This window comes from Pseudorca crassidens, chromosome 2, assembly GCF_039906515.1.
Source record: "Pseudorca crassidens isolate mPseCra1 chromosome 2, mPseCra1.hap1, whole genome shotgun sequence".
NCBI classification, from domain to species: domain Eukaryota; kingdom Metazoa; phylum Chordata; class Mammalia; order Artiodactyla; family Delphinidae; genus Pseudorca; species Pseudorca crassidens.
Window position 1 is genome coordinate 186,511,719 of NC_090297.1, and position 25,898 is coordinate 186,537,616.

Below are 25,898 nucleotides of genomic sequence, written 5' to 3' on the forward strand. Positions count from 1 at the left end.
CTTCGGGGAAGGGTTAGGGTTCGGGCAAGGGTTAGGGTTAGGGGACGGGGACGGTTTAGGGTGCAGGTGAGGGTACGACAACGCTTTAGGGGGAGCGTACGTGTGAGGGCGTGGGTTAGTGTGAGCGTACGGGTTAGGATTAGGGGACGGGTGAGGGTCAGGCTTCGGGGAAGGGTTAGGGTTAGGGTTCGGGCTAGGGTTAGGGTTAGGGGACGGGGACGGTTTAGGGTCCAGGTGAGTGTACGACAACACTTTAGGGGGAGCGTACGTGTGAGGGCGCTGGTTAGTGTCAGCGTACGGGTTAGGATTAAGGGACGGGTGAGGGTCAGGCTTCGGGGAAGGGTTAGGGTTAGGGTTCGGGCTAGGGTAAGGGTTAGGGGACGGGGACGGTTTAGGGTCCAGGTGAGGGTACGACAACGCTTTAGGGGGAGCGTACGAGTGAGGGCGCGGGTTAGTGTCAGCGTACGGGTTAGGATTAGGGGACGGGTGAGGGTCAGGCTTCGGGGAAGGGTTACTGTTAGGGTTCGGGCTAGGGTTAGTGTTAGGGGATGGGGACGCTTTAGGTTCCAGGTGAGGGTACGACAACGCTTTAGGGGGAGTGTACGTGTGAGGGCACGGGTTAGTGTCAGCGTACGGGTTAGGATTAGGGGACGGGTGATGGTCAGGCTTCGGGGAAGGGTTAGGGTTACGGTTCGGGCTAGGGTCAGTGTTAGGGGAAGGGGAGGGCTTAGGGTCCAGGTGAGGGTACGACAACGCTTTAGGGGGAGCGTACGTGTGAGGGCGTGGGTTAGTGTCAGCGTACGGGTTAGGATTAGGGGACGGGTGAGGGTCAGACTTCGCGGAAGGGTTAGGGTTCAGGCTAGGGTTAGGGTTAGGGGACGGGGACCGTTTAGGGTCCAGGTCAGGGTACGACAACGCTTTAGGGGGCGCGTACGTGTGAGGGCACGGGTTAGTGTCTGTGTACGGGTTAGGATTAGGGGACGTGTGAGGGTCAGGCTTCGGGGAAGGGTTAGGGTTAGGGTTCGGGCTAGGGTTAGGGTTAGGGGACGGGGACGGTTTAGGGTCTAGGTGAGGGTACGACAACGCTTTAGGGGGAGCGTACGTGTGAGGGCGCGGGTTAGTGTCAGCGTACGGGTTAGGATTAGGGGACGGGTGAGGGTCAGGCTTCGGGGAAGGGTTAGGGTTAGGGTTCGGGCTAGGGTTAGGGTTAGGGGACGGGGACGGTTTAGGGTCCAGGTGAGGGTACGACAACGCATTAGGGGGAGCGTACGTGTGAGGGCACGGTTTAGTGTCAGCGTACGGGTTAGGATTAGGGGACGGGTGAGGGTCAGGCTGCGGGGAAGTGTTAGAGTTAGGGTTCGGGCTAGGGTTAGGGTTAGGGGACGGGGACGGTTTAGGGTCCAGGTGAGGGTACGACAACGCTTTAGGGGGAGCGTACGTGTGAGGGCGTGGGTTAGTGTCAGCGTACGGGTTAGGATTAGGGGACGGGTGAGGGTCAGGCTTCGGGGAAGGGCTAGGGTTAGGGTTCGGCCTAGGGTTAGGGTTAGGGGACGGGGACGGTTTAGGGTCCAGGTGAGGGTACGACAACGCTTTAGGGGGAGAGTACGTGTGAGGGCTCGGGTTAGTGTCAGCCTGCGGGTTAGGATTAGGGGACGGGTGAGGGTCAGGCTTCGGGGAAGGGTTAGGGTTAGGGTGCTGGCTAGGGTTAGTGTTAGGGGATGGGGACGGTTTAGGGTCCAGGTGAGGGTACGACAACGCTTTAGGGGGAGCGTACGTGTGAGGGCGCGGGTTAGTGTCAGCCTGCGGGTTAGGATTAGGGGACGGGTGAGGGTCAGGCTTCGGGGAAGGGTTAGGGTTAGGGTTCGGCCTAGGGTTAGGGTTAGGGGAAGGGGAAGGTTTAGGGTCCAGGTGAGGGTACGACAACGCTTTAGGGGGAGAGTACGTGTGAGGGCTCGGGTTAGTGTCAGCGTGCGGGTTAGGATTAGGGGACGGGTGAGGGTCAGGCTTCGGGGAAGGGTTAGGGTTAGGGTTCGGGCTAGGGTTAGGGTTAGGGGACGGGGACGGTTTAGGGTCCAAGTGAGGGTACGACAACGATTTAGGGGGAGCGTACGTGTGAGGGCGCGGGTTAGTGTCAGCGTACGGGTTAGGATTAGGGGACGGGTGAGGGTCAGGCTTCGGGGAAGCGTTAGGGTTAGGGTTCTGGGTAGAGTTAGTGTTAGGGGATGGGGAGGGTTTAGGGTCCAGGTGAGGGTACGACAACGCTTTAGGGGGAGCGTACGTGTGAGGGCACGTGTTAGTGTCAGCGTACGGGTTAGGATTAGGGGACGGGTGAGGGTCAGGCTTCGGGGAAGCGTTAGGGTTAGGGTTCGGGCTAGGGTTAGGGTTAGGGGACGGGGACGGTTTAGGGTCCAGGTGAGGGTACGACAACGCTTTAGGGGGAGCATACGTGTGAGGACACGAGTTAATGTCAGCGTACGGGTTAGGATTAGGGGACTGGTGAGGGTCAGGCTTCGTGAAGGGTTAGGGTTATGGTTCGGGCTAGGGTTAGGGTTAGGGGACGGGGACGGTTTAGGGTCCAGGTGAGGGTACGACAAAGCTTTAGTGGGAGCGTACGTGTGAGGGCGCGGGTTAGTGTCAGCGTACGGGTTAGGATTAGGGGACGGGTGAGGGTCAGGCTTCGGGGAAGGGTTAGGGTTACGGTTCGGCATAGGGTTAGGGTTAGGGGACGGGGACGGTTTAGGGTCCAGGTGAGGGTACGACAACACTTTAGGGGAGCGTACGTGTGAGGGCGTGGGTTAGTGTCAGCGTACGGGTTAGGATTAGGGGACGGGTGAGGGTCATACTTCGCGGAAGGGTTAGGGTTAGGGTTCGGGCTAGGGTTAGGGTTAGGGGACGGGGACGGTTTAGGGTCCAGGTGAGGGTACGACAACGCTTTAGGGGGCGCGTACGTGTGAGGGCGCGGGTTAGTGTCTGCGTACGTGTTAGGATTAGGGGACGGGTGAGGGTTAGGCTTCGGCGAAGGTTTAGGGTTAGGTTTCGGGCTAGGGTTAGGGTTAGGGTTAGGGGACGGTTTAGGGTCCAGGTGAGGGTACGAAAACGCTTTAGGGGGAGCGTACGTGTGAGGGCGCGGGTTAGTGTCAGCGTACGGGTTAGGATTAGGGGACGGGTGAGGGTCAGGCTTCGGGGAAGTGTTAGGGTTACGGTTCGGGCTAGGGTTAGGGTTAGGGTACGGGGACGGCTTAGGGTCCAGGTGAGGGTACGACAACGCTTTAGGGGGAGCATACGTGTGAGGGCGTGGGTTAGTGTCAGCGTACGGGTTAGGATTAGGGGACGGGTGAGGGTCAGACTTCGCGGAAGGGTTAGCGTTAGGGTTCGAGCTAGGGTTAGGGTTAGGGGACGGGGACGGTTTAGGGTCCAGGTGAGGGTACGACAACGCTTTAGGGGGTGCGTACGTGTGAGGGCGCGGGTTAGTGTCTGTGTACGGGTTAGGATTAGGGGACGGGTGAGGGTCAGGCTTCGGGGAAGGGTTAGGGTTAGGGTTCGGGCTAGGGTTAGGGTTAGGGGACGGGGACGGTTTAGGGTCTAGGTGAGGGTACGACAACGCTTTAGGGGGAGCGTACGTGTGAGGGCGCGGATTAGTGTCAGCGTACGGGTTAGGATTAGGGGACGGGTGAGGGTCAGGCTTCGGGGAAGTGTTAGGGTTAGGGTTCGGGCTAGGGTTAGGGATGGGGACGGGGACGGTTTAGGGTCCAGGTGAGGGTACGACAACGCTTTAGGGGGAGCGTACGTGTGAGGGCGCGGGTTAGTGTCAGCGTACGGGTTAGGATTAGGGGACGGGTGAGGGTCAGGCTTCGGGGAAGGGTTAGGGTTACGGTTCGGCATAGGGTTAGGGTTAGGGGACGGGGACGGTTTAGGGTCCAGGTGAGGGTACGACAACGCTTTAGGGGAGCGTACGTGTGAGGGCGTGGGTTAGTGTCAGCGTACGGGTTAGGATTAGGGGACGGGTGAGGGTCATACTTCGCGGAAGGGTTAGGGTTAGGGTTCGGGCTATGGTTAGGGTTAGGGGACGGGGACGGTTTAGGGTCCAGGTGAGGGTACGACAACGCTTTAGGGGGCGCGTACGTGTGAGGGCGCGGGTTAGTGTCTGCGTACGTGTTAGGATTAGGGGACGGGTGAGGGTTAGGCTTCGGGGAAGGGTTAGGGATAGGTTTCGGGCTAGGGTTAGGGTTAGGGTTAGGGGACGGTGTAGGGTCCAGGTGAGGGTACGACAACGCTTTAGGGGGAGCGTACGTGTGAGGGCACGGGTTAGTGTCAGCGTACGGGTTAGGATTAGGGGACGGGTGAGGGTCAGGCTTCGGGGAAGGGTTAGGGTTAGGGTTCGGGCTAGGGTTAGGGTAAGGGGACGGGGACGGTTTAGGGTCCAGGTGTGGGTACGACAACGCTTTAGGGGGAGCGTACGTGTGAGGGCGCGGGTTAGTGTCAGCGTACGCGTTAGGATTAAGGGACGGGTGAGGGTGAGGCTTCGCGGAAGGGTTAGGGTTAGGGTTCGGGCTAGGGTTAGGGTTAGGGGACGGGGACGGTTTAGGGTCCAGGTGAGGGTACGACAACGCTTTAGGGGGAGCGTACGTGTGAGGGCGCGGGTTAGTGTCAGCGTACGGGTTAGGATTAGGGGACGGGTGAGGGTCAGGCTTCGGGGAAGGGTTAGGGTTACGGTTCGGGCTAGGGTTAGGGTTAGGGGACGGGGACGGTTTAGGGTCCAGGTGAGGGTACGACAACGCTTTAGGGGGAGCGTACGTGTGAGGGCGCGGGTTAGTGTCAGCGTACGGGTTAGGATTAGGGGACCTGTGAGGGTTAGGCTTCGGGGAAGCGTTAGGGTTAGGGTTCGGGCTAGGGTTAGGGTTAGGGGACGGGGACGGTTTAGGGTCCAGGTGAGGGTACGACAACGCTTTACGGGGAGCGTACGTGTGAGGGCACGGGTTAGTGTCAGCCTACGGGTTAGGATTAGGGGACGGGTGACGGTCAGGCTTCGGGGAAGAGTTAGGGTTAGGGTTCGGGCTAGGGGTAGGGTTAGGGGACGGGGACGGTTTAGGGTCCAGGTGAGGGTACGACAACGCTTTAGGGGGTGCGTACGTGTGAGGGCACGGGTTACTGTCAGCCTGCGGGTTAGGATTAGGGGACGGGTGAGGGTCAGGCTTCGGGGAAGGTTTAGGGTTAGGGTTCGGGCTACGGTTAGGGTTAGGGGACGGGGAAGTTTTAGGGTCCAGGTGAGGGTACGACAATGCTTTAGGGGGAGCGTACGTGTGAGGGCGCGGGTTAGTGTCAGCGTACGGGTTAGGATTAGGGGACGGGTGAGGGTCAGGCTTCGGGGAAGCGTTAGGGTTAGGGTTCTGGGTAGAGTTAGTGTTAGGGGATGGGGACGGTTTAGGCTCCAGGTGAGCGTACGACAACGCTATAGGGGGAGCGTACGTGTGAGGGCGCGGATTAGTGTCAGCGTACGGGTTAGGATTAGGGGATGGGTGAGGGTCAGGCTTCGCGGAAGTGTTACGGTTAGTTTTCGGGCTAGGGTTAGGGGACGGGGACGGGGACGGTTTAGGGTCCAGCTGAGGGTACGACAACGCTTTAGGGGGCGCGTACGTGTGAGGGCGCGGGTTAGTGTCTGCGTACGGGTTAGGATTAGGGGATGGGTGAGGGTCACGCTTCGGGGAAGGGTTAGGGTTAGGGTTAGGGTTAGGGCTAGGGTTAGGGGACGGAGACGGGGGCGGTTTAGGGTCCAGGTGAGGGTACGAGAACGCTTTAGGGGGAGCGTACGTGTGAGGGCGCGGGTTAGTGTCAGCGTACGGGTTAGGATTAGGGGACGGGTGACGGTCAGGCTTCGGGGAAGCGTTAGGGTTAGGGTTCGGGCTAGGGTTAGGGTTAGGGGACGGGGACGGTTTAGGCTCCAGGTGAGGGTACGACAACGCTTTAGGGGGCGCGTACGTGTGAGGGCGCGGGTTAGTGTCAGCGTACGGGTTAGTATTAGGGGACGGGTGAGGGTCAGACTTCGCGGAAGGTTTAGGGTTAGGGTTCGGGCTAGGGTTAGGGTTAGGGGACGGGGACAGTTTAGGGTCCAGGTGAGGGTACGACAACGCTTTAGGGGGCGCGTACGTGTGAGGGCGCGGGTTAGTGTCTGCGTACGGGTTAGGATTAGGGGACGGGTGAGGGTTAGGCTTCGGGGAAGGGTTAGGGTTAGGGTTCGGGCTAGGGTTAGGGTTAGGAGACGGGGACGGTTTAGGGTGCAGGTGAGGGTACGACAACGCTTTAGGGGGAGCGTACGTGTGAGGGCGTGGGTTAGTGTCAGCGTACGGGTTAGGATTAGGGGATGGGTGAGGGTCAGACTTCGCGGAAGGGTTAGGGTTAGGGTTTGGGCTAGGGTTAGGGTTAGGGGACGGGGACGGTTTAGGGCCCAGGTGAGGGTATGACAACGCTTTAGGGGGAGCGTACGTGGGAGGGCGCGGGTTAGTGTCAGCGTACGGGTTAGAATTAGGGGACGGGTGAGGGTCAGGCTTCGGGGAAGCGTTAGGGTTAGGGTTCGGGCTAGGGTTAGGGTTAGGGGACGGGGACGGTTTAAGGTCCAGGTGAGGGTACGACAACGCTTTAGGGGGAGCGTACGTGTGAGGGCACGTGTTAGTGTCAGCGTACGGGTTAGGATTAGGGGACGGGTGAGGGTCAGGCTTCGGGGAAGCGTTAGGGTTAGGGTTCGGGCTAGGGTTAGGGTTAGGGGACGGGGACGGTTTAGGGTCCAGGTGAGGGTACGACAACGCTTTAGGGGGAGCGTACGTGTGAGGGTGCGGGTTAGCGTCAGCGTACGGGTTAGGATTACGGGACGGGTGAGGGTCAGGTTTCGGGGAAGGGTTAGGGTGGGGGTTCGGGCTAGGGTTAGGGTTAGGGGACGGGGACGGTTTAGGGTCCCGGTGAGGGTACGACAACGCTTTAGGGGGCGCGTACGTGTGAGGGCGCGGGTTAGTGTCTGCGTACGTGTTAGGATTAGGGGACGGGTGAGGGTTAGGCTTCGGGGAAGGGTTAGGGATAGGTTTCGGGCTAGGGTTAGGGTTAGGGTTAGGGGACGGTTTAGGGTCCAGGTGAGGGTACGACAACGCTTTAGGGGGAGCGTACGTGTGAGGGCACGGGTTAGTGTCAGCGTACGGGTTAGGATTAGGGGACGGGTGAGGGTCAGGCTTCGGGGAAGGGTTAGGGTTAGGGTTCGGGCTAGGGTTAGGGTAAGGGGACGGGGACGGTTTAGGGTCCAGGTGTGGGTACGACAACGCTTTAGGGGGAGCGTACGTGTGAGGGCGCGGGTTAGTGTCAGCGTACGCGTTAGGATTAAGGGACGGGTGAGGGTGAGGCTTCGCGGAAGGGTTAGGGTTAGGGTTCGGGCTAGGGTTAGGGTTAGGGGACGGGGACGGTTTAGGGTCCAGGTGAGGGTACGACAACGCTTTAGGGGGAGCGTACGTGTGAGGGCGCGGGTTAGTGTCAGCGTACGGGTTAGGATTAGGGGACGGGTGAGGGTCAGGCTTCGGGGAAGGGTTAGGGTTACGGTTCGGGCTAGGGTTAGGGTTAGGGGACGGGGACGGTTTAGGGTCCAGGTGAGGGTACGACAACGCTTTAGGGGGAGCGTACGTGTGAGGGCGCGGGTTAGTGTCAGCGTACGGGTTAGGATTAGGGGACCTGTGAGGGTTAGGCTTCGGGGAAGCGTTAGGGTTAGGGTTCGGGCTAGGGTTAGGGTTAGGGGACGGGGACGGTTTAGGGTCCAGGTGAGGGTACGACAACGCTTTACGGGGAGCGTACGTGTGAGGGCACGGGTTAGTGTCAGCCTACGGGTTAGGATTAGGGGACGGGTGACGGTCAGGCTTCGGGGAAGAGTTAGGGTTAGGGTTCGGGCTAGGGGTAGGGTTAGGGGACGGGGACGGTTTAGGGTCCAGGTGAGGGTACGACAACGCTTTAGGGGGTGCGTACGTGTGAGGGCACGGGTTACTGTCAGCCTGCGGGTTAGGATTAGGGGACGGGTGAGGGTCAGGCTTCGGGGAAGGTTTAGGGTTAGGGTTCGGGCTACGGTTAGGGTTAGGGGACGGGGAAGTTTTAGGGTCCAGGTGAGGGTACGACAATGCTTTAGGGGGAGCGTACGTGTGAGGGCGCGGGTTAGTGTCAGCGTACGGGTTAGGATTAGGGGACGGGTGAGGGTCAGGCTTCGGGGAAGCGTTAGGGTTAGGGTTCTGGGTAGAGTTAGTGTTAGGGGATGGGGACGGTTTAGGCTCCAGGTGAGCGTACGACAACGCTATAGGGGGAGCGTACGTGTGAGGGCGCGGATTAGTGTCAGCGTACGGGTTAGGATTAGGGGATGGGTGAGGGTCAGGCTTCGCGGAAGTGTTACGGTTAGTTTTCGGGCTAGGGTTAGGGGACGGGGACGGGGACGGTTTAGGGTCCAGCTGAGGGTACGACAACGCTTTAGGGGGCGCGTACGTGTGAGGGCGCGGGTTAGTGTCTGCGTACGGGTTAGGATTAGGGGATGGGTGAGGGTCACGCTTCGGGGAAGGGTTAGGGTTAGGGTTAGGGTTAGGGCTAGGGTTAGGGGACGGAGACGGGGGCGGTTTAGGGTCCAGGTGAGGGTACGAGAACGCTTTAGGGGGAGCGTACGTGTGAGGGCGCGGGTTAGTGTCAGCGTACGGGTTAGGATTAGGGGACGGGTGACGGTCAGGCTTCGGGGAAGCGTTAGGGTTAGGGTTCGGGCTAGGGTTAGGGTTAGGGGACGGGGACGGTTTAGGCTCCAGGTGAGGGTACGACAACGCTTTAGGGGGCGCGTACGTGTGAGGGCGCGGGTTAGTGTCAGCGTACGGGTTAGTATTAGGGGACGGGTGAGGGTCAGACTTCGCGGAAGGTTTAGGGTTAGGGTTCGGGCTAGGGTTAGGGTTAGGGGACGGGGACAGTTTAGGGTCCAGGTGAGGGTACGACAACGCTTTAGGGGGCGCGTACGTGTGAGGGCGCGGGTTAGTGTCTGCGTACGGGTTAGGATTAGGGGACGGGTGAGGGTTAGGCTTCGGGGAAGGGTTAGGGTTAGGGTTCGGGCTAGGGTTAGGGTTAGGAGACGGGGACGGTTTAGGGTGCAGGTGAGGGTACGACAACGCTTTAGGGGGAGCGTACGTGTGAGGGCGTGGGTTAGTGTCAGCGTACGGGTTAGGATTAGGGGATGGGTGAGGGTCAGACTTCGCGGAAGGGTTAGGGTTAGGGTTTGGGCTAGGGTTAGGGTTAGGGGACGGGGACGGTTTAGGGCCCAGGTGAGGGTATGACAACGCTTTAGGGGGAGCGTACGTGGGAGGGCGCGGGTTAGTGTCAGCGTACGGGTTAGAATTAGGGGACGGGTGAGGGTCAGGCTTCGGGGAAGCGTTAGGGTTAGGGTTTGGGCTAGGGTTAGGGTTAGGGGACGGGGACGGTTTAAGGTCCAGGTGAGGGTACGACAACGCTTTAGGGGGAGCGTACGTGTGAGGGCACGTGTTAGTGTCAGCGTACGGGTTAGGATTAGGGGACGGGTGAGGGTCAGGCTTCGGGGAAGCGTTAGGGTTAGGGTTCGGGCTAGGGTTAGGGTTAGGGGACGGGGACGGTTTAGGGTCCAGGTGAGGGTACGACAACGCTTTAGGGGGAGCGTACGTGTGAGGGTGCGGGTTAGCGTCAGCGTACGGGTTAGGATTACGGGACGGGTGAGGGTCAGGTTTCGGGGAAGGGTTAGGGTGGGGGTTCGGGCTAGGGTTAGGGTTAGGGGACGGGGACGGTTTAGGGTCCCGGTGAGGGTACGACAACGCTTTAGGGGGCGCGTACGTGTGACGGCACGGGTTAGTGTCAGCGTACGGGTTAGGATTAGGGGACGGGTGAGGGTCAGGCTTCGGGGAAGGGTTAGGGTTAGGGTTCGGCCTAGGGTTAGGGTTAGGGGACGGGGACGGTTTAGGGTTCAGGTGAGGGTACGACAACGCTTTAGGGGGAGAGGACGTGTGAGGGCTCGGGTTAGTGTCAGCGTGCGGGTTAGGATTAGGGGACGGGTGAGGGTCAGGCTTCGGGGAAGGGTTAGGTTTAGGGTTCGGGCTACGGTTAGGGTTAGGGGACGGGGAAGGTTTAGGGTCCAAGTGAGGGTACGACAACGCTTTAGGGGGAGCGTACGTGTGAGGGCGCGGGTTAGTGTCAGCGTTCGGGTTAGGATTAGGGGACGGGTGAGGGTCAGGCTTCGGGGAAGCGTTAGGGTTAGGGTTCTGGGTAGAGTTAGTGTTAGGGGATGGGGACGGTTTAGGGTCCAGGTGAGGGTACGACAACGCTTTAGGGGGAGCGTACGTGTGAGGGCGCGGGTTAGTGTCAGCGTACGGGTTAGGATTAGGGGACGGGTGAGGGTCAGTCTTCGCGGAAGTGTTAGGGTTAGTGTTCGGGCTATGGTTAGGGTTAGGGGATGGGGACGGTTTAGGGTCCAGCTGAGGGTACGACAACGCTTTAGGGGGCGCGTACGTGTGAGGGCGCGGGTTAGTGTCAGCGTACGGGTTAGGATTAGGGGACGGGTGAGGGTCAGGCTTCGGGGAAGGTTTAGGGTTAGGGTTCAGGCTATGGTTAGGGTTAGGGGACGGGGACGGTTTAGGGTCCAGGTGAGGGTACGACAACGCTTTAGGGGGAGCGTACGAGTGAGGGCGTGGGTTAGTGTCAGCGTGCGGGTTAGGATTAGGGGACGGGTGAGGGTCAGGCTTCGGGGAAGGGTTAGGGTTAGGGTTCGGGCTAGGGTTAGGGTTAGGGGACGGGGACGGTTTAGGGTCCAGGTGAGGGTACGACAACGCTTTAGGGGGAGCGTACGTGTGAGGGCGCGGGTTAGTGTCAGCGTACGGGTTAGGATTAGGGGACGGGTGAGGGTCAGGCTTCGGGGAGGGTTAGGGTTAGGGTTCGGGCTATGGTTAGGGCTAGCGGATGGGGACGGTTTAGGGTCCAGGTGAGGGTACGACAACGCTTTAGGGGGAGCGTACGTGTGAGGGCGTGGGTTAGTGTCAGCGTACGGGTTAGGATTAGGGGACGGGTGAGGGTCAGGATTCGGGGAAGCGTTAGGGTTAGGGTTCGGGCTAGGGTTAGGGTTAGGGGATGGGGACGGTTTAGGGTCCAGGTGAGGGTACGACAACGCTTTAGGGGGAGCATACGTGTGAGGGCGCGGGTTAGTGTCAGCGTACAGGTTAGGATTAGGGGACGTGTGAGGGTCAGGCTTCGGGGAAGCGTTAGGGTTAGGGTTCGGGCTATGGTTAGGGTTAGGGGACGGGGACGGTTTAGGGTCCAGGTGAGGGTACGACAACGCTTTAGGGGGAGCGTACGTGTGAGGGCACGGGTTAGTGTCAGCGTACGGGTTAGGATTAGGGGACGGGTGAGGGTCAGGCTTCGGGGAAGGGTTAGGGTTAGGGTTCGGGCTAGGGTTAGGGTTAGGGGACGGGGGCGGTTTAGGGTGCAGGTGAGGGTACGACAACGCTTTAGGGGGAGCGTACGTGTGAGGGCGCGGGTTAGTGTCAGCGTACGGGTTAGGATTAGGGTACGGGTGAGGGTTAGGCTTCGGGGAAGTGTTAGGGTTAGGGTTCGGGCTAGGGTTAGGGTTAGGGGACGGGGACCGTTTAGGGTCCAGGTGAGGGTACGACAACGCTTTAGGGGGAGTGTACGTGTGAGGGCGCGGGTTAGTGTCAGCGTACGGGTTAGGATTAGGGGACGTGTGAGGGTCAGACTTCGGGGAAGGGTTAGGGTTAGGGTTCGGGCTATGGTTAGGGTTAGGGGACGGGGACGGTTTAGGGTCCAGGTGAGGGTACGACAACGCTTTAGGGGGAGCGTACGAGTGAGGGCGTGGGTTAGTGTCAGCGTGCGGGTTAGGATTAGGGGACGGGTGAGTGTCAGGCTTCGGGGAAGGGTTAGGGTTAGGGTTCGGGCTAGGTGTAGGGTTAGGGGACGGGGACGGTTTAGGGTCCAGGTGAGGGTACGACAACGCTTTAGGGGGAGCGTACGTGTGAGGGCGCGGGTTAGTGTCAGCGTACGGGTTGGATTAGGGGACGGGTGAGGGTCAGGCTTCGGGGAAGTGTAGGATTAGAGTTCGGGCTAGCGTTAGGGATAGGGTACAGGGACTGTTTAGGATGCAGGTGAGGGTACGGCAACGCTTTAGGGGGAGCGTACGTGTGAGGGCGCGGGTTAGTGTCAGCGTACGGGTTAGGATTAGGGGACGGGTGAGGGTCAGACTTCGGGGAAGTGTTAGGGTTAGGGTTCGGGCTATGGTTAGGGTTAGGGGACGGGGACGGTTTAGGGTCCAGATGAGGGTACGACAACGCTTTAGGGGGAGCGTACGAGTGAGGGCGTGGGTTAGTGTCAGCGTGCGGGTTAGGATTAGGGGACGGGTGAGTGTCAGGCTTCGGGGAAGGGTTAGGGTTAGGGTTCGGGCTAGGTGTAGTGTTAGGGGACGGGGACGGTTTAGGGTCCAGGTGAGGGTACGACAACGCTTTAGGGGGAGCGTACGTGTGAGGGCGCGGGTTAGTGTCAGCGTACGCGTTGGATTAGGGGACGGGTGAGGGTCAGGCTTCGGGGAAGGGTATGTTTAGAGTTCGGGCTAGGGTTAGGGATAGGGTACAGGGACTGTTTAGGATGCAGGTGAGGGTACGGCAACGCTTTAGGGGGAGCGTACGTGTGAGGGCGCGGTTTAGTGTCAGCGTACGGGTTAGGATTAGGGGACGGGTGAGGGTCAGGCTTCGGGGAAAGTTCAGGGTTAGGGTTCGGGCTAGGGTTAGGGTTAGGGGACGGGGACGGTTTAGGGTCCAGGTGAGGGTACGACAACGCTTTAGGGGGAGCGTACGTGTGAGGGCGCGGGTTAGTGTCTGCGTACGGGTTAGGATTAGGGGACGGGTGAGGGTTAGGCTTCGGAGAAGAGTTAGGGTTAGGGTTCGGGCTAGGGTTAGGGTTAGGGGACGGGGACGGTTTAGGGTTCAGGTGAGGGTACGACAATGCTTTAGGGGGAGGGTACGTGTGAGGGCGCGGGTTAGTGTCAGCGTACGGGTTAGGATTAGGGGACGGGTGAGGGTCAGGCTTCGGGGAAGGGTTACGGTTAGGGTTCGGGCTAGGGTTAGGGTTAGGGGACGGGGACGGTTTAGGGTCCAGGTGAGGGTACAACGCTTTAGGGGGAGCGTACGTGTGAGGGTGCGGGTTAGTGTCAGCGTACGGGTTAGGATTAGGGGACGGGTGAGGGTCAGGCTTCGGGGAAGGGTTAGGGTTAGGGTTCGGGCTAGGGTTAGGGTTAGGGCACGGGGACGGTTTAGGGTCCAGGTGAGGGTACGACAACGCTTTAGGGGGAGCGTACGAGTGAGGGCGTGGGTTAGTGTCAGCATGCGGGTTAGGATTAGGGGACGGGTGAGTGTCAGGCTTCGGGGAAGGGTTAGGGTTAGGGTTCGGGCTAGGTGTAGGGTTAGGGGACGGGGACGGTTTAGGGTCCAGGTGAGTGTACGACAACGCTTTAGGGGGAGCGTACGTGTGAGGGCGCGGGTTAGTGTCAGCGTACGGGTTAGGATTAGGGGACGGTTAAGGGTCAGGCTTCGGGGAACTGTTAGGGTTAGGGTTCGGGCTAGGGTTAGTGTTAGGGGATGGGGACGGTTTAGGGTCCAGGTGAGGGTACGACAACGCTTTAGGTGGAGCGTACGTGTGAGGGCGCGGGTTAGTGTCAGCGTACGGGGTAGGATTAGGGGACGGGTGAGGGTCAGGCTTCGGGGAAGTGTTAGGGTTACGGTTCGGCCTAGGGATAGGGTTAGGGGACGGAGACAGTTTAGGGTCCAGGTGAGGGTACGACAACGCTTTAGGGGGAGCGTACGTGTGAGGGCGTGGGTTAGTGTCAGCGTACGGGTTAGGATTAGGGGACGGGTCAGGGTCAGGCTTCGGGGAAAGGTTAGGGATATAGTTCGGGCCAGGGTTAGGGTTAGGGGACGGGGACGGTTTAGGGTCCAGGTGAGGGTACGACAACGCTTTAGGGGGAGCGTACGTGTGAGGGCGCGGGTTAGTGTCAGCGTACGGGTTAGGATTAGGGGACGGGTGAGGGTCAGGCTTCGGGGAAAGGTTAGGGATAGGGTTCGGGCTAGGGTTAGGGTTAGGGGACGGGGACGGTTTAGGGTCCAGGTCAGGGTACGACAACGCTTTAGGGGGAGCGTACGTGTGAGGGCGTGGGTTAGTGTCAGCGTACGGTTTAGGATTAGGGGACGGGTGAGGGCTAGGCTTCGGGGAAGAGTTAGGGTTAGGGTTCAGGCTAGGGTTAGGGTTAGGGGACGGGGACCGTTTAGGGTCCAGGTGACGGTACGACATCGCTTTAGGGGTAGCGTACGTGTGAGGGCGCGGGTTAGTGTCAGCGTACGGGTTAGGATTAGGGGACGGGTGAGGGTCAGACTTCGGGGAAGGGTTAGGGTTAGGGTTCGGGCTAGGTGTAGGGTTAGGGGACGGGGACGGTTTAGGGTCCAGGTGAGGGTACGACAACGCTTTAGGGGGAGCGTACGTGTGAGGGCGCGGGTTAGTGTCAGCGTACGGGTTGGATTAGGGGACGGGTGAGGGTCAGGCTTCCGGGAAGGGTAGGGTTAGAGTTCGGGCTAGGGTTAGGGATAGGGTACAGGGACTGTTTAGGATGCAGGTGAGGGTACGGCAACGCTTTAGGGGGAGAGTACGTGTGAGGGCGCGGTTTAGTGTCAGCGTACGGCTTAGGATTAGGGGACGGGTGAGGGTCAGGCTTCGGGGAAGCGTTAGGGTTAGGGTTCGGGCTAGGGTTAGGGTTAGGGGACGGGGACCGTTTAGGGTCCAGGTGAGGGTACGACAACGCTTTAAGGGGAGCATACGTGTGAGGGCGCGGGTTAGTGTCAGCGTACAGGTTAGGATTAGGGGACGGGTGAGGGTCAGGCTTCGGGGAAGCGTTAGGGTTAGGGTTCGGGCTAGGGTTAGGGTTAGGGGATGGGGACGGTTTTGGGTCCAGGTGAGGGTACGACAACGCTTTAGGGGGAGCGTACGTGTGTGGGCGCGGGTTAGTGTCAGCGTACGGGTTAGGATTAGGGGACGGTTAAGGGTCAGGCTTCGGGGAACTGTTAGGGTTAGGGTTCGGGCTAGGGTTAGTGTTAGGGGATGGGGACGGTTTAGGGTCCAGGTGAGGGTACGACAACGCTTTAGGTGGAGCGTACGTGTGAGGGCGCGGGTTAGTGTCAGCGTACGGGTTAGGATTAGGGGACGGGTGAGGGTCAGGCTTCGGGGAAGTGTTAGGGTTACGGTTCGGCCTAGGGATAGGGTTAGGGGACGGAGACAGTTTAGGGTCCAGGTGAGGGTACGACAACGCTTTAGGGGGAGCGTACGTGTGAGGGCGTGTGTTAGTTTCAGCGTACGGGTTAGGATTAGGGGACGGGTGAGGGTCAGGCTTCGGGGAAAGGTTAGGGATATAGTTCGGGCCAGGGTTAGGGTTAGGGGACGGGGACGGTTTAGGGTCCAGGTGAGGGTACGACAACGCTTTAGGGGGAGCGTACGTGTGAGGGCGCGCGTTAGTGTCAGCGTACGGGTTAGGATTAGGGGACGGGTGAGGGTCAGGATTCTGGGAAGTGTTAGGGTTAGGGTTCGGGCTAGGGTTAGGTTTAGGGGACGGGGACGGTTTAGGGTCCAGGTGAGGGTACGACAACGCTGTAGGGGGAGTGTACGTGTGAGGGCGCGGGTTAGTGTCAGCGTACGGGTTAGGATTAGGGTACGGGTGAGGGTTAGGCTTCGGGGAAGAGTTAGGGTTAGGGTTCGGGCTAGGGTTAGGGGACGGGGACGGGGACCGTTTAGGGTCCAGGTGAGGGTACGACAACGCTTTAGGGGGAGCGTACGTGTGAGGGCGCGGGTTAGTGTCAGCGTACGGGTTAGGATTAGGGGACGGGTGAGGGTCAGACTTCGGGGAAGGGTTAGGGTTAGGGTTCGGGCTATGGTTAGGGTTAGGGGACGGGGACGGTTTAGGGTCCAGGTGAGGGTACGACAATGCTTTAGGGGGAGCGTACGAGTGAGGGCGTGGGTTAGTGTCAGCGTGCGGGTTAGGATTAGGGGACGGGTGAGTGTCAGGCTTCGGGGAAGGGTTAGGGTTAGGGTTCGGGCTAGGTGTAGGGTTAGGGGACGGGGACGGTTTAGGGTCCAGGTGAGGGTACGACAACGCTTTAGGGGGAGCGTACGTGTGAGGGCGCGGGTTAGTGTCAGCGTACGGGTTAGGATTAGGGGACGGTTAAGGGTCAGGCTTCGGGGAACTTTTAGGGTTAGGGTTCGGGCTAGGGTTAGTGTTAGGGGATGGGGACGGTTTAGGGTCCAGGTGAGGGTACGACAACGCTTTAGGTGGAGCATACGTGTGAGGGCGCGGGTTAGTGTCAGCGTACGGGGTAGGATTAGGGGACGGGTGAGGGTCAGGCTTCGGGGAAGTGTTAGGGTTACGGTTCGGCCTAGGGTTAGGGTTAGGGGACGGGGACAGTTTAGGGTCCAGGTGAGGGTACGACAACGCTTTAGGGGGAGCGTACGTGTGAGGGCGTGGGTTAGTGTCAGCGTACGGGTTAGGATTAGGGGACGGGTGAGGGTCAGGCTTCGGGGAAAGGTTAGGGATATAGTTCGGGCCAGGGTTAGGGTTAGGGGACGGGGACGGTTTAGGGTCCAGGTGAGGGTACGACAACGCTTTAGGGGGAGCGTACGTGTGAGGGCGCGGGTTAGTGTCAGCGTACGGGTTAGGATTAGGGGACGGGTGAGGGTCAGGCTTCGGGGAAATGTTAGGGATAGGGTTCGGGCTAGGGTTAGGGTTAGGGGACGGGGACGGTTTAGGGTCCAGGTGAGGGTACGACAACGCTTTAGGGGGAGCGTACGTGTGAGGGCGTGGGTTAGTGTCAGCGTACGGTTTAGGATTAGGGGACGGGTGAGGGCTAGGCTTCGGGGAAGAGTTAGGGTTAGGGTTCAGGCTAGGGTTAGGTTTAGGGGACGGGGACCGTTTAGGGTCCAGGTGAGGGTACGACAACGCTTTAGGGGGAGCGTACGTGTGAGGGCGCGGGTTAGTGTCAGCGTACGGGTTAGGATTAGGGGACGGGTGAGGGTCAGACTTCGGGGAAGGGTTAGGGTTAGGGTTCGGGCTAGGTGTAGGGTTAGGGGACGGGGACGGTTTAGGGTCCAGGTGAGGGTACGACAATGCTTTAGGGGGAGCGTACGTGTGAGGGCGCGGGTTAGTGTCAGCGTACGGGTTGGATTAGGGGACGGGTGAGGGTCAGGCTTCGGGGAAGGGTAGGGTTAGAGTTCAGGCTAGGGTTAGGGATAGGGTACAGGGACTGTTTAGGATGCAGGTGAGGGTACGGCAACGCTTTAGGGGGAGCGTACGTGTGAGGGCGCGGTTTAGTGTCAGCGTACGGGTTAGGATTTGGGGACGGGTGAGGGTCAGGCTTCGGGTAAGGTTTATGGTTAGGGTTCGGGGTAGGGTTAGGGTTAGGGGACGGGGACGGTTTAGGGTCCAGGTGAGGGTACGACAACGCTTTAGGGGGAGCGTACGTGTGAGGGCGCGGGTTAGTGTCAGCGTACGGGTTAGGATTGGGGACGGGTGAGCGTCAGACTTTGGGGAAGGGTTAGGGTTAGGGTTCGGGCTAGGGTTAGGGTTAGGGGACAGGGACGGTTTAGGGTCCAGGTGAGGGTACGACAACGCTTTAGGGGGAGCGTACCTGTGAGGGCGCGGGTTAGTGTCAGTGTACGGGTTAGGTTTAGGGGACGGGTGAGGGTCAGGCTTCGGGGAAGTGTTAGGGTGGGGGTTCGGGCTAGGGTTAGGGTTAGGGGACGGGGACGGTTTAGGGTCCAGGTGAGGGTACGACAACGCTTTAGGGGGAGCGTACATGTGACGGCGCGGCTTAGTGTCAGCGTACGGGTTAAGATTAGGGGACGGGTGAGGGTCAGGCTTCGGGGAAGGGTTAGGGTTAGGGTTCGGGCTAGGGTTAGGGTTAGGGGAAGGGGACGGTTTAGGGTCCAGGTGAGGGTACGACAACGCTTTAGGGGGAACGTACGTGTAAGGGCGCGGGTTAGTGTCAGCGTACGGGTTAGGATTAGGGGACGGGTGAGGGTCAGGCTTCGGGGAAGTGTTAGGGTTAGGGTTCGGGCTAGGGTTAGTTTTAGGGGATGGGGATGGTTTAGGGTCCAGGTGAGGGTACGACAACGCTTTAGGGGGAGCGTACATGTGAGGGCGCGGGTTAGTGTCAGCGTACGGGTTAGGATTAGGGGACGGGTGAGGGTCAGGCTTCGCGGAAGTGTTAGGGTTAGGGTTCGGGCTACGGTTAGGGTTAGGGGACGGGGACGGTTTAGGGTCCAGGTGAGGGTACGACAACGCTTTAGGGGGTGCATACGTGTGAGGGCGCGCGTTAGTGTCAGCGTGCAGGTTAGGATTAGGGGACGGGTGAGGGTCAGGCTTCGGGGAAGGGTTAGGGTTAGGGTTCGGGCTAGGGTTAGGGTTAGGGGACGGGGACGGTTTAGGGACCAGGTGAGGGTACGACAACGCTTTAGGGGGAGCGTACATGTGAGGGCGCGGGTTAGTGTCAGCGTACGTGTTAGGATTAGGGGACAGGTGAGGGTCAGGCTTCGGGGAATGGTTAGGGTTAGGGATCGGGCTAGGGTTAGGTTTAGGGGACGGGGACGGTTTAGGGTCCAGGTGATGGTACGACAAAGCTTTAGGGGGAGCGTACGTGTGAGGGCGCGGGTTAGTGTCAGCGTACGGGTTAGGATTAGGGGACGGGTGAGGGTCAGGCTTCGGGGAAGGTTTAGGATTAGGGTTCGGGCTAGGGTTAGGGTTAGGGGACTTGGAGAGTTTAGGGTCCAGATGAGGGTACGACAACGCTTTCGGGGGAGCGTACGTGTGAGGGCGCGGGTTAGTGTCAGCGTACGGGTTAGGATTAGGGGACGGGTGAGGGTCAGGCTTCGGGGAAGGGTTAGGGTTAGGGTTCGGGCTAGGGTTAGGGTTAGGGGACGGGGACGGTTTAGGGTCCAGGTGAGGGTACGACAACGCTTTAGGGGGAGCGTACGTGTAAGGGCGCGGGTTAGTGTCAGCGTACGGGTTAGGATTAGGGGACGGGTGAGGGTCAGGCTTCGGGGAAGTGTTAGGGTTAGGGTTCGGGCTAGGGTTAGTTTTAGGGGATGGGGACGGTTTAGGGTCCAGGTGAGGGTACGACAACGCTTTAGGGGGAGCGTACGTTTGAGGGCGCGGGTTAGTGTCACCGTACGGGTTAGGATTAGGGGACGGGTGAGGGTCAGGCTTCGGGGAAAGTTTAGGTTTAGGGTTCGGGCTAGGGTTAGGGTTAGGGGACGGGGATGGTTTAGGGTCCAGGTGAGGGTACGACAACGCTTTAGGGGGAGCGTACGTGTGAGGGCACGGGTTAGTGTCAGCGTACGGGTTAGGATTAGGGGACGGGTGAGGGTCAGGCTTCGGGGAAGGGTTAGGGTTAGGGTTCGGGCTAGGGTTAGGATTAGGGGACGGGGACGGTTTAGGGTCCAGGTGAGGATACGACAACGCTTTAGGGTGCGCGTACGTGTGAGGGCGTGGGTTAGTGTCAGCGTACTGGTTAGGATTAGGGGACGGGTGAGGGTCAGGCTTCGGGGAAGTGTTAGGGTTAGGGTTCGGGCTAGGGTTAGGGTTAGGGCTAGGGTTAGTGTTAGGGGACGGGGACGGTTTAGGGTCCAGGTGAGGGTACGACAACGCTTTAGGGGGAGCGTACGTGTGAGGGCGCGGGTTAGTGTCAGCGTACGGGTTAGGATTAGGGGACGGCTGAGGGTCAGGCTTCGGGGAAGGGTTAGGGTTAGGGTTCGGGCTAGGGTTAGGGTTAGGGGACGGGGACGGTTTAGGGTCCAGGTGAGGGTACGACAACGCTTTAGGGGGAGCGTACGTGTGAGGGCACGGGTTAGTGTCAGCGTACGGGTTAGGATTAGGGGACGGGTGAGGGTCAGGCTTCGGGGAAGGGTTAGGGTTAGGGTTCGGGCTAGGGTTAGGATTAGGGGACGGGGACGGTTTAGGGTCCAGGTGAGGATACGACAACGCTTTAGGGTGCGCGTACGTGTGAGGGCGTGGGTTAGTGTCAGCGTACTGGTTAGGATTAGGGGACGGGTGAGGGTCAGGCTTCGGGGAAGTGTTAGGGTTAGGGTTCGGGCTAGGGTTAGGGTTAGGGCTAGGGTTAGGGTTAGGGGACGGGGACGGTTTAGGGACCAGGTGAGGGTACGACAACGCTTTAGGGGGAGCGTACATGTGAGGGCGCGGGTTAGTGTCAGCGTACGTGTTAGGATTAGGGGACAGGTGAGGGTCAGGATTCTGGGAATGGTTAGGGTAAGGGATAGGGCTAGGGTTAGGTTTAGGGGACGGGGACGGTTTAGGGTCCAGGTGATGGTACGACAAAGCTTTAGGGGGAGCGTATGTGTGAGGGCGCGGGTTAGTGTCAGCGTACGGGTTAGGATTAGGGGACGGGTGAGGGTCAGGCTTCGGGGAAGGTTTAGGATTAGGGTTCGGGCTAGGGTTAGGGTTAGGGGACTTGGAGAGTTTAGGGTCCAGATGAGGGTACGACAACGCTTTCGGGGGAGCGTACGTGTGAGGGCGCGGGTTAGTGTCAGCGTACGGGTTAGGATTAGGGGACGGGTGAGGGTCAGGCTTCGGGGAAGGGTTAGGGTTAGGGTTCGGGCTAGGGTTAGGGCTAGGGGACGGGGACGGTTTATGGTCCAGGTGAGGGTACGACAACGCTTTAGGGGGAGCGTACGTGTGAGGGCATGGGTTAGTGTCAGCGTACGGGTTAGGATTAGGGGACGGGTGAGGGTCAGGCTTCTGGGAAGGGTTAGGGTTAGGGTTCGGGCTAGGGTTAGGGTTAGGGGACGGGTATGGTTTAGGGTCCAGGTGAGGGTACGACAACGCTTTAGGGGGAGCGTACGTGTGAGGGCGCGGGTTAGTGTCAGCGTACGGGTTAGGATTAGGGGACGGGTGAGGGTCAGGCTTCGCGGAAGTGTTAGGGTTAGGGTTCGGGCTAGGGTTAGGGTTAGGGGACGGGGACGGTTTAGGGTCCAGGTGAGGGTACGACAACTCTTTAGGGGGCGCATACATGTGAGGGCGCGCGTTAGTGTCAGCGTGCAGGTTAGGATTATGGGACGGGTGAGGGTCAGGCTTCGGGGAAGGGTTAGGGTTAGGGTGCTGACTACGGTTAGTGTTAGGGGATGGGGACGGTTTAGGGTCCAGGTGAGGGTACGACAACGCTTTAGGGGGAGCGTACGTGTGAGGGCATGGGTTAGTGTAAGCGTACGGGTTAGGATTAGGGGACGGGTGAGGGTCAGGCTTCGGGGAAGGGTTAGGGTTAGAGTTCGGGCTAGGGTTAGGGTTAGGGGACGGGGACGGTTTAGGATCCAGGTGAGGGTACGACAACGCTTTAGGGGGAGCGTACGTGTGAGGGCGCGGGTTAGTGTCAGCGTACGGGTTAGGATTAGGGGACGGGTGAGGGTCAGGCTTCGGGGAAGGGTTAGGGTTAGGGTTCGGGCTAGGGTTAGGGTTAGGGGACGGGGACGGTTTAGGGTCCAGGTGAGGGTACGACAACGCTTTAGGTGGAGAGTACGTGTGAGGGCTCGGGTTAGTGTCAGCGTACGGGTTAGGATTAGGGGACGGGTGAGGGTCAGGCTTCGGGGAAGGGTTAGGGTTAGGGTGATGACTACGGTTAGTGTTAGGGGATGGGGACTGTTTAGGGTCCAGGTGAGGGTACGACAACGCTTTAGGGGGAGCGTACGTGTGAGGGCGCGGGTTAGTGTCAGCGTACGGGTTAGGATTAGGGGACGGGTGAGGGTCAGGCTTCGGGGAAGGGTTAGGGTTAGGGTGCTGGCTAGGGTTAGTGTTAGGGGATGGGGACGGTTTAGGGTCCAGGTGAGGGTACGACAACGCTTTAGGGGGAGCGTACGTGTGAGGGCGCGGGTTAGTGTCAGCGTACGGGTTAGGATTAAGGGACGGGTGAGGGTCAGGTTTCTCGGAAGGGTTAGGGTTGGGGTTCAGGCTAGGGTTAGGGTTAGGAGACGGGGACAGTTTAGGGTGCAGGTGAGGGTACGACAACGCTTTAGGGGGAGCGTACGTGTGAGGGCGCGGGTTAGTGTCAGCGTACGGGTTAGGATTAGGGGACGGGTGAGGGTCAGGCTTCGGGGAAGGGTTAGGGTTAGGGTTCGGGCTAGGGTTAGGGTTAGTGGACGGGGACGGTTTAGGGTCCAGGTGAGGGTACGACAATGCTTTAGGGGGAGCGTATGTGAGAGGGCACGGGTTCGTGTCAGCGTACGTGTTAGGATTAGGGGACGGGTGAGGGTCAGGCTTCGGGGAAGTGTTAGGGTTAGGGTTCGGGCTAGGGTTAGGGTTAGGGGACGGGGACGGTTTAGGGTCCAGGTGAGGGTACGACAACGCTTTAGGGGGAGCGTACGTGTGAGGACGCGGGTTAGTGTCCGCGTACGGGTTAGAATTATGGGACGGGTGAGGGTCAGGCTTCGGGGAAGTGTTAGGGCTAGGGTTCGGGCTAGAGTTAGGGTTAGCGGACGGGGACGGTTTAGGGTTCAGGTGAGGGTACGACAACGCTTTAGGGGGAGCGTACGTGTGAGGGCGCGGGTTAGTGTCAGCGTACGGGTTAGGATTAGGGGACGGGTGAGGGTCAGGCTTCGGGGAAAGGTTAGGGTTAGGGTTCGGGCTAGGGTTAGGGTTAGGGGACGGGGACGGTTTAGGGTCCAGGTGAGGGTACGACAACGCTTTAGGGGGAGCGTACGTGTGAGGGTGCGGGTTAGTGTCAGCGTACGGGTTAGGATTAGGGGACGGGTGATGGTTAGGCTACGGGGAAGAGTTAGGGTTAGGGTTCGGGCTAGGGTTAAGGTTAGGGGACGGGGACCGCTTAGGGTCCAGGTGAGGGTATGACAACGCATAGGGGGAGCGTACGTGTGAGGGCGCGGGTTAGTGTCTGCGTATGGGTTAGGATTAGGGGACGGGTGAGTGTCAGGCTTCGGGGAATGGTTAGGGTTAGGGTTCGGGCTAGGTTTAGGGTTAGGGGACGGGGAAGGTTTAGGGTCCAGGTGAGGGTACGACAACGCTTTAGGGGGAGCGTACGTGTGAGGGCGCGGGTTAGTGTCAGCGTACGGGTTAGGATTAGGGGACGGGTGAGGGTCAGGCTTCGGGGAAGCGTTAGGGTTAGGGTTCTGGCTAGGGTTAGTGTTAGGGGATGGGTACGGTTTAGGGTCCAGGTGAGGGTACGACAACGCTTTAGGGGGAGCGTACTTGTGAGGGCGCGGGTTAGTGTCTGCGTATGGGTTAGGATTAGGGGATGGGTGAGGGTCAGGCTTCGGGGAAGTGTTAGGGTTAGGGTTCGGGCTAGGGTTAGGGTTAGGGGACGGGGACGGTTTAGGGTCCAGGTGAGAGTACGACAAAGCTTTAGGGGGAGCGTACGTGTGAGGGCGTGGGTTAGTGTCAGCGTACGGGTTAGGATTAGGGGACGGGTGAGGGTCAGGCTTCGGGGAAGGGTTAGGGTTAGGGTTCGGGCTAGGGTTAGTGTTAGGGGATGGGGACGGTTTAGGGTCCAGGTGAGGGTACGACAACGCTTTAGGGGGCGCGTACGTGTGAGGGCGCGGGTTAGTGTCTGCGTATGGGTTAGGATTAGGGGATGGGTGAGGGTCAGGCTTCGGGGAAGTGTTAGGGTTAGGGTTAGGGCTAGGGTTAGGGGACAGGGACGGGGACGGTTTAGGGTCCAGATGAGGGTACGACAACGCTTTAGGGGGAGCGTACGTGTGAGGGCGCGGTTTAGTGTCAGCGTACGGGTTAGGATTAGGGGACGGGTGAGGGTCAGGCTTCGGGGAAGCGTTAGGGTTAGGGTTCGGGCTAGCGTTAGGGTTAGGGGACGGGGACGGTTTAGGGTCCAGGTGAGGGTACGACAACGCTTTAGGGGGAGCGTACGTGTGAGGGCACGGGTTAGTGTCAGCGTACAGGTTAGGATTAGGAGACGGGTGAGGGTCAGGCTTCCGGGAAGGGTTAGGGTGGGGGTTCGGGCTAGGGTTAGGGTTAGGGGACGGGGACGGTTTAGGGTCCCGGTGAGGGTACGACAACGCTTTAGGGGGCGTGTACGTGTGAGGGCGCGGGTTAGTGTCAGCGTACGGGTTAGGATTAGGGGACGGGTGAGGGTCAGGCTTCGGGGAAGTGTTAGGTTTAGGGTTCGGCCTAGGGTTAGGGTTAGGGGACGGGGACGGTTTAGGGTCCAGGTGAGGGTACGACAACGCTTTAGGGGGAGAGTACGTGTGAGGGCTTGGGTTAGTGTCAGCGTGCGGTTTAGGATTAGGGGACGGGTGAGGGTCAGGCTTCGGGGAAGGGTTATGGTTAGGGTTCGGGCTACGGTTAGGGTTAGGAGACGGGGAAGGTTTAGGGTCCAGGTTAGGGTACGACAACGCTATAGGGGGAGCGTATGTTTGAGGGTGCGGGTTAGTGTCAGCGTACGGGTTAGGATTAGGGGACGGGTGAGGGTCAGGCTTCGGGGAAGCGTTAGGGTTAGGGTTCTGGCTAGAGTTAGTGTTAGGGGATGGGGACGGTTTAGGTTTTAGGTGAGGGTACGACAACGCTTTAGGGGGAGCGTACGTGTGAGGGCGCGGGTTAGTGTCAGCGTACGGGTTAGGATTAGGGGACGGGTGAGGGTCAGGCTTCGGGGAAGCGTTAGGGTTAGGGTTCTGGCTAGGGTTAGTGTTAGGGGATGGGTACGGTTTAGGGTCCAGGTGAGGGTACGACAACGCTTTAGGGGGAGCGTACTTGTGAGGGCGCGGGTTAGTGTCTGCGGATGGGTTAGGATTAGGGGATGGGTGAGGGTCAGGCTTCGGTGAAGTGTTAGGGTTAGGGTTCGGGCTAGGGTTAGGGTTAGGGGACGGGGACGGTTTAGGGTCCAGGTGAGGGTACGACAAAGCTTTAGGGGGAGCGTACGTGTGAGGGCGTGGGTTAGTGTCAGCGTACGGGTTAGGATTAGGGGACGGGTGAGGGTCAGGCTTCGGGGAAGTGTTAGGGTTAGGGTTCGGCCTAGGGTTAGGGTTAGGGGATGGGGACGGTTTAGGGTCCAGGTGAGGGTACGACAACACTTTAGGGGGAGAGTACGTGTGAGGGCGTGGGTTAGTGTCAGCGTACGGGTTAGGATTAGGGGACGGGTGAGGGTCAGGTTTCGGGGAAGGGTTAGGGTTAGGGTTCGGGCTAGGTTTAGGGTTAGGGGACGGGGAAGGTTTAGGGTCCAGGTGAGGGTACGACAACGCTTTAGGGGGAGCGTACGTGTGAGGGCGTGGGTTAGTGTCAGCGTATGGGTTAGGATTAGGGGACGGGTGAGGGTCAGGCTTCGGGGAAGGGTTAGGGTTAGGGTTCGGGCTAGGGTTAGTGTTAGGGGATGGGGACGGTTTAGGGTCCAGGTGAGGGTACGACAACGCTTTAGGGGGCGCGTACGTGTGAGGGCGCGGGTTAGTGTCTGCGTATGGGTTAGGATTAGGGGATGGGTGAGGGTCAGGCTTCGGGGAAGTGTTAGGGTTAGGGTTAGGGCTAGGGTTAGGGGACAGGGACGGGGACGGTTTAGGGTCCAGATGAGGGTACGACAACGCATTAGGGGGAGCGTACGTGTGAGGGCGCGGGTTAGTGTCAGCGTACGGGTTAGGATTAGGGGACGGGTGAGGGTCTGGCTTCGGGGAAGCGTTAGGGTTAGGGTTCGGGCTAGCGTTAGGGTTAGGGGACGGGGACGGTTTAGGGTCCAGGTGAGGGTACGACAACGCTTTAGGGGGAGCGTACATGTGAGGGCGTGGGTTAGTGTCAGCGTACGGGTTAGGATTAGGGGACGGGTGAGGGTCAGGCTTCGGGG